Below are 9061 nucleotides of genomic sequence, written 5' to 3'. Positions count from 1 at the left end.
AGTTAATTTTATCATGTATTCCGATCAATAGCTATTTAGTTGTGATTTAACATTTCTTGTATAGGTCCATTTTCGATTTTCTAGTCTCTGATTGGTCAATCTCTACACTCGATATAAAAATACATATTCCCACATGAGGATATGTTTTTGTTGCAATATATACATATAATATAAGAAACATGAATAAATGAATTACACTTTATCATATTTGGCGGTTTTGACACCATGTAAACTATTTCAATGATTCATGTTATGTCTTTTCACTAGTCTAGTAAGCATACATGACTAATTTTATGTCTGTTCACGAGGATTGTTAGCATACATTATTAGGAAGATGAACATTTAATTATGACACAGTGCATTTATTTTGATTGCCATTTAGATAAGAATGCATCTGTTTCCTATATGATTATTAAATATTATTAATTCGGCCCCCACGAAAAACTTTTTATTTTTTGTTTTTCATTACGAAGTAGAGTTGAACGTAATAGATATAGGTTCATTCAATACATTTTTCCATGATTCTTGAGCTTGGGTTGGATTTGTTCCCAATCTTTTTCCACTTTAAATGTTTCTGTTATCATAGTCTTACAAAATACCAAGTTAAAGGAAATTAATTGAACAGATTTAACTTAGCACGCATGTCTTTATGAAAACACCCAGAAACGTCCTTAATAAAAGGAAAGTTCAAATTCTAATTGTATATGTATTTTAAAATCAGACGTTCCCATATTATATCAGTAACATTCATAATATGGATCATTACTTTGGGTTAAAGTAATTCCTGTTTTAAAGACCGTTTTGATTTTCCTAATTTTAATATATTATTAATAGTTTTTGAGAAAATTATGAGACGCTAAGATTTTAAATGGCGGCTTCGTACAGAAATCAAAGTAGCATAATTATAAATATTGTTAAATTGCTGGAATATTTAAATGGATATACACACGTATAAATGTTATAAATATCATCTCATATCGCAATTCTGTGTACAAAAAAATCGTACATTTGAAACATATAAGTTTACAAGAAGTGAAGAAGAATGTTATTTAATTATTTTGAAAAACTGCTACTAGTATTATATGTCAGCATTACATAGAGAGAAACAATATAATTAAGAATTTTGCTAAGGTTAAATTAACATAGGTTCTACTGGTTTGAGACGCTAGTTTCCGAAACAGTTGTCGTTGATATCGCGAGTTGTTTGATTGCTATGATAGATCTTACATTTTTTGCATTTGGACTTCGGAAGTGACGATGAAGGCCATAAATGTTTCGCCCAAAACGACAAGTTGCTGTTACATATCTGTTAAACATGACTCATACCAATACTTTTTCGATTCTAACAGGACAAAATAAAGAAGGTCACTAACGCTATTTTTCAAGCGAATATTATTTACGCTGCCGATTTTACTATTTGATTGTTCTTGTCTGAATCCTACTGTCGCTGAAGTATAACACGTAAATAATATTAATTATTTAAAAAATCAACTTTCAACAGACTGGTTTGTATTTTTTCACATCAATGATTTATCCCGACCTCGATCAGGAGTTGCTTACTTCTATACAGGCTGGCTTTTATATCCCGACCAACAAATAGTCCAAGATTCTTTTAATATTAATTATATTAACTGATATGAATAAAATCGTCTGTGAGACCATTTTTAACCATTACATGAACTATTTACCATTATATGAAAAGAAAACATATTCAAGATTTCCGTACTAACAGTTTAAATGTTTTTTTCTTTTTTTTTAATTGTTAACAGTCCAAAGCATCGACTATGAAACTGCAACAGGTATGTATTCTTATACATTTTCTTTAAAGTATTTTAAGTAAAACATGAAATTAAATATTGTCATCCATATATAAAGCACTATTATTAAATGTTTAATATTAGTTAGTTCTCGTTTTGAAAAAAATTATTTTCAGAGTATTAAAAAGTTTACCTTTGCAGTTAACCTTTGCAATCATTTATTTAATCAAATTTGTATGTAAAGTGTTTTTGATAACCGACGTTTTAACAAAATAACATTAATCAGACATTCAAATTCAAAGAAATACAAAATGATGTACAAAATGATATACTGGAGAAATACTGTAACGGTAATTATAAACAAAAATAAAGAAACTAATAAGATCCAGAATTGAAATCATTTTTAAATTTAAATTTAAATTTTATTTGCCTAGCGTTTAATTTCAGAGTTGATTCTTAATCAACGTACCCTCTACAAACTGCATCAAGGTAAGACTTAATTTCATGTCTTGAAATCACACATGATATACATTTGCAGGATTTATTACACGTGTAACGGCCCTGATACGTACGTATTGCTGAACCTTTATCTATTTCCAATCTTTTTTCTAAGATAGTTACGAAATTATTAATTAATCAAAGGCAGTAAAATTACTCATGTACTTCTTCTAGACGTTTGTCATTTTATAGGTATATTAACTAAATATCAGATAGAAAACTGTATGCAAAGTGTTGTTTGATTTATTTCAGGTGATGATTTTGAATGGTATTCCATTGACTGTAAGCGTTCACTTGAGGTAGTTATGATTGACATCAAGTCTTCACATTTGGTGAGAATGTTTTATATATACTAAATATAGAACCAACTTCAAAATTCGTTTTACCCCTTTTATTGAAGATGAATTGATAAAAAATATATTGGGCAACTTCGTTAGTGCCGAATTCTCCATGACAAGTTTAATAACTCATAGAAATATAACTACAAATATATGTTTCAAGTCTGTAGTAATACATACCGTTTATAAATGCATACCATTTAAACAGTTATTTAAAACTTCATAAAAAAGTGCACAAATTGCATTAAACTAATACATAAATGCCGTAACAACGATGAAGAAAGCGAGTCCATGTCAAGCGACTTTACCGATGTCGAAGCACTTTCCTCAACAATCAATACGCTTCGAGTGATGTTATCCAAAAAATAATTGAAAATTGGTCTTGGAATATTACCCGGTCAGCTTTCTGTTGAATTAAATGGTTGCGGGCATCAGTCTTTTGTTTGACTAAACCTATTGTCCTAATAACCCTATTTTATCTGTTAAAAGTAGGGTAAATCGGGAATAAGGCACGAATAGGGAATATTACAAAATCAATTCTCATCTTGGGAGTGTCTGTAATGTGTGCTTGGAATGTGACATGGCGTCAAGCGATCTATTTTGATTGCTAGAAGAGTTCCAGTCGTTTCTGTTTATTCTCACAGAAGGGAAAGTATATAGTTGCCGCATTGTAAGTCTGTCCTTCATTCATTCCTTCCGTGCGTATTTTCACCCGTCCGTTATTCTGCCAGTCACGCTCTTGTCCGGCGAATAACTTATAGTACATTGAAGAAATATAATTTAAAGTGAATTGGTTCACAATTCACAATGTAATGTATGTTACAAATATTCAATGAATAATTACTTTGATAGTATTTTTATCACACATAGCAAGAAACCACAAAATAATTATACTGTGTTTTTGGCAAGTTTGAGATGCATGATCTGACATAATATATAACGTATATAGCAGATAATAAAATGTTCTAAAACAAAATATAATTATTTACCATGACTGTTAATATCAAATATTTTAGATTTTTATCTATATTTATTCATTTAAGCAATAACATGATATAAAAATATATTTGTATATATTTATCAATATTTGAAATACTTATGGACAATGTACAAAGAGTGACAAATTCATTTTAAACTTTATAAAGTGATAGAAACACTGAAAGAAAATACAGTGTTTAAGAAAAATAACTCTCTCTTGCTTAACTCTTTAGTAAGGTGAGTTTACGTCATTTTCTTTTGTTATTTATCATATAAACTAAAGAAGCTTAAAAAAGCGAGACATTATTTGATAAACGTGTTGTTACATGTATCTTGTCATTAAATAATATCTAACTGAAACTGCACATGGTTATAGAGACTAGTCAGATCAATTGCAGTATTAACAAATAACAATAACATTATTTTTAATTAAGCCCCCTTTATGATAATAAATATTCTAACCCATTGAGAAGCTAGAAAAAGTATTGAAAGAATGTAATAAACACATCACACAGTGATAGAGACCAGGGAGAGGTTGACTGTTGTCCAAGATTTTTATTGCCCCCTATGATATTTTATTAATTCTCTTTTAAGGTACTAGCACCCTAATGCATTACCTCCGCGTTGAAGAGTATTCAAATAGGCTAGAACTACTGTTAACTACATTGAAAATGAGGGCCATGGGTTCATGTCACATTTGGAAAGAAAAAAGTGTTTAATTTTGATTTTTTAATTTATATAGGTATTTATTGGCTAAATTATGCTAAATCTAGTAATAAATATGGTACCTTATATTTTCAGTGTAATATAATCAGAACTAGACGCTACAAGTATTTCATATTTTACAAGATCAACCAATATACTTTTTTAAAAATTTAGGGAAACTTTGAAAACAGGCATTCATTTGGGTAAATTTTAAGAATTTTTTTAATTAAGCTCCCTAAGTAGAAAAATGGTCAGACACGTGGTAAAAATGGGTGGGGTAGGGTAACATTTTTTTACAAGATTTCATAAATTTTAAGTAGAAACTATAATTTTGCTTATGTGGATTGTAAGCGGAATGGTACTATTTGTTTCTTACCAAAAATTGATGGGAAAACATTTTTCATTAGAAAGTTATTGCAGATTATTTAAAGGTTCCTTATTTCTAAAAAGGGCCCTCATAACATCCTAGCTTGAGTTCAGAAAAGTGGCCATAACTTGATTTCCGTACGGTTAACTTTGTTTAAATTTTGCATACAGGTGTACTTTAAGGTATACATCTGACCTATGATGTCAATTTTTTAGTTCCTTATAGTGCCCATTGGGGTCCTAATACCTTAAATTATAGTACTTGATAATGCTTGTTACACTTTTGGTTATAATTCATAGTCTGTATTAATTGGTCGATGCCTTTCAAGCGTGGTGGAAACCTACCTTGAATGGCCTTCCAACTAAAGCGACATTGGTCAACATCAAGCGCAATGTTGCTCAAAAACACATTTGATCACATATCATTCGTTTAAATACTAATGTCATTCATATTTTGAAAGTAGATACTTAAGGAAGTCCTCTTACTTTATGAAGTTATCGAACAATACAACACTAAGGTCGAGGTCCCCGATGCTAAAAATAGTTTTAATACGTTTGCGTGTTAAAAATATCCTTTAATAATAGACTGGTGTCTTACTTATTCAGTTGTCATACACTTGTTTGTCGTTTTCTTTCCGGCTAAATGGCGTATCTGCTGTGATAGCGAAGTCCAGTATGCTGTCGTCAAAGAACTTCCCTGTGTTTATCATACTTTGGAGACTAAGAAGAAATTAGTAAAACATTTCAGTTACCTTCACGTGTTGTTAATTTAAATGTTTTTTATAAATAAAAACAATATACGAGGCATGTACAGCGCGTGGTATGTTGAGTTTGTCTATATGAATATAATGAACGGAAAAAAACGACGAATGATGTCGAAAATATCACAAAATGTTAGCCTGTAAACAGCGTTTACTCACTCCTTCAACAGGTCGTAAGTTGTTTCTCTAATGCAAACCGATATCCCCAATATTTGTTTCCCTCTTGCTGATACTTTTTCTACTGTCTTGTTTATGGCCCTGCCACTTGTAAACAAGTGCTAGCAATACAGTACCTAGTATCTTCTCTGTATGGCGATTTCGTCAATAGAGACTTGCATAAAACTTGGTAATTGTTCGCTGCGCAAATCATATTTTTTGTTAACGTGTGAATTTGGTCAAATTAAATGACAACAGCAGACCGGACAACGTTCACGAGACATTTAGCTAACACAACATTAGATATAAAAAGGTATTGCCGTTCGAGGCATAAAAAGCACGTGCTCAGGGAATTTACACATTTATATTTATATGATATTTTTAACAATTATGTATCTTAACCTATGTTGAGGTTAGTGAATGGTAAATAATTAAATATATTTAAGGTAGCACACCCCTAATGGGCACAATAAGAACTAAAAATTGACAGCATATGACAGTTACTTGCCTTAAATGACACCTGTATGCAAAATTTAAACAAAGTTTACCGTGTGGTTTATGAGTTATAGACATTTTTTAACTAAAACTGCGCCATTAGAAGGTTTTTTTCAGAAATGAGAAAACTCTAAATAGTCTTTAATATCATCATTATGGAACATGTTTTCCTATTGCTCATTGTTAAGAAACAATTAAAGACATTCAGGTAACAAATTTAACGATCAAAATGATTGTTTCTAAACACAATATTTTAAATATGTATAAAATGTAACACCACCCCACCCACTTTAAACACTTGTTTGACAATTTGCCTATGTAAAAAGCCTCATTCAAAATATCCCTTTAGTTTACCAAAATGAGGGACAATTTTCAAAGTTTGCCTAGTTTTTTTTTTAAATGTATATTGGTGTGTCTTGCAAAATATAAAATACTTTTACCGTGTAGTTTTTTTTATTAAACTTTGAAAATATCTGGTATCATGTTTGCCATTAAATTTGGCATTTTCAGCAAATAAATAAATACCTACAATAATTATATAATTAAAATCAAACATTTTTTTCTTCCATAAGGGATCTGAGAGATACATAAAAAATGTTAAAAAGAAACAAAAAAGGAAAAAAGTTGCCCCTCCGGGGGCTTAAAACCAACGCCCCTTAGTTTCAATGCACTTGACATTCTAGCCTATTTAAATACTCTTCAAAGTGGAGATAATGCATTATAGGTGTTCTCCCGTAAGGACTTTTCTTCATATATATTGTGTGCAAACTGTGTATTTTTTCCTTTTTATAAAGACCATTTATGTGGTTTTGTTCTATAGAACCGTAAAACTTAGGTTTTAATAATAATAATAATAATAATAATAATAATAATAATAATAATAACAATAATTATAATAATAATAATTATTAATGATAATAATAATAAACAATTTGTAAAATAAATTAAAGATCAGCGTTTTGAAATTTCATAGTACCTTAATGAATTAAACATTTATTAGTCTGTTGATTGCATGACTTTTAATGTGCTGAAATGTTTTCTTTCAGGGAATTACCTATTTCAAGTGTTTTGTTAGCGATGTGCCTGGGACTCTAGAGGAATCTTCAACTTGTAACACAGAAACTACCACTCTTCCTGGAAAAGTATATCTAAGGTAATTTTGTCGCAAGCCTTATTGATGCTATAATAAAAGTACCATTGTGTGATACTTTTCCTTGTGTAATAAATCAAACTGTTCATATACTTGATGTAAGAAAATGGCAGATACTGAAACGGCATCACCTTCCATTAAAACCAGTACATCATTTATCAAAACCACAGAAAAATGTCTAAAGTTATATGAAGCGATTGTATCATAGATATGAGTCAACAAATTGTGATTTGTTCGCAAATCTTTGAATAAGATTTCGTAAGGTCTCTTGAAAAAGTTTTAAAACACGCTTTTTAACTTTGCTGTTCTGACTTGACAAGGTGTATTGCTCGCATATCTTTGAATTAGAGATCGTAAGGTCAATTTAAAAAAAAAATAAAATATGATTCTTATCTATTTTGTTCCAATTTGACCAGATTAAATATTCGTTTATCCTGGAATGAGAAATTGGAGATCTGTTTAAATACATGCATCTTTAAAATATGCTTCCAAACTTATTTTCATAGAATACTGCAAACGAAACATTTTTTAAATTGACCTATTAAATTGCAGGAGAACACGAGGTCGTATTTTTACATTTGTATTGAAGGCACACATAACTGGCGACATGTTATTTCAGGTGTTCATATCGAGTATAGAAGCACGTAAGTAAACCTTACTTCATTAAGCTAAAGAGAATAAACTCGGAAGAATATTTTGTGCTTATGATTTACCAATTATAACTTCTACATATTCGACGGAAATAAGTATTATAACCTGTAACCCAAAACATAGTAAAAACAATTCATAAAGTTGCTAACTTCCTGAGATTATTATTGAAACTATTTTCTAATTATTCATAAGTTTACATTTCAATATTATGATAATTATGGAAATGAATTAATTAAGGAAGTTTAGTTTTACGAATATCAGTTAAGTTTAGTTCGATTGTTTCGAGGCTATAACCGTATTGAAACAATTTGGAATCAGTTCCTTGAACCAACCAGAACTAAACAATGAGTTGAAAGTTTCTTGCTAACAGTAACAATGGCTTGCCACTTGCGATGTTTGACCCATGTGGACAGTATTTCTTAGATTTTGCCAGTCTTGTGTGTTAACCACTCGACAACGCCGCAAGGGAGTTATTTGCCACGTGTTTCAATTTTACAAAAATATTTTTTTAAGCCCAAAAACCGAAAAAACTTTTAACACATGCGGTCAGAAATGCATTGCCAGTCGGGTTTTTAAATTTCACTCGGCAACGCCCCCCAATAATTTATTTGGTTTTCAATTATGACTTTAATATTTGGCAATTTAAATCAAAAGACGAAAAAAACTCAAAGCAAAGTTTAATTTTCTGGAAAAAATAACACTAAAACTTTACCCGGGAATCTGAACTTCACATATTTCAATTACAATCAATACTCCATTCAACGATCTTTTATTAATTATACGGTAAAAATCATTAATTTTACCGGTTGCAAACCTTTCTACAATATTTTTGTTTTTAATTTTTGTTTAAATATGTATTTGTTTGTGTAAGACTCGTAAGACATTTACTAATGTTTTGTCGGTAGAAAATGGTGAGGCATGCTTTGAGAGTATTGAAATATACGACAAACAGGTACCAACAAGTCAGATCACTGTTTCCTCTGGAACCACAAAACAAATACTTACATATACAAACACTATTTTGACTGGTTGGATTCATAATGCTACAGACCCGACACCTTGGATTTTGGTTTGTATAATTCATGTCAAAGAAATATTCTCTCATATTAGCAAAAAAAAAAATGCATTGAGAAAAACTTTAAAATGGGGAGATATTATTTGTATGCATGTATTATAAACATGTTTTAACATTTTAAAAGTGGAAGC

The sequence above is a fragment of the Ruditapes philippinarum genome, unplaced genomic scaffold, assembly GCF_026571515.1.
Source record: "Ruditapes philippinarum isolate M1 unplaced genomic scaffold, ASM2657151v2 ctg2951_1_1_1_1, whole genome shotgun sequence".
Taxonomy (NCBI): Eukaryota; Metazoa; Mollusca; class Bivalvia; order Venerida; family Veneridae; genus Ruditapes; species Ruditapes philippinarum.
The sequence above is the reverse complement of the archived record's forward strand: the minus strand, read 5'-3'. Positions refer to the sequence as shown.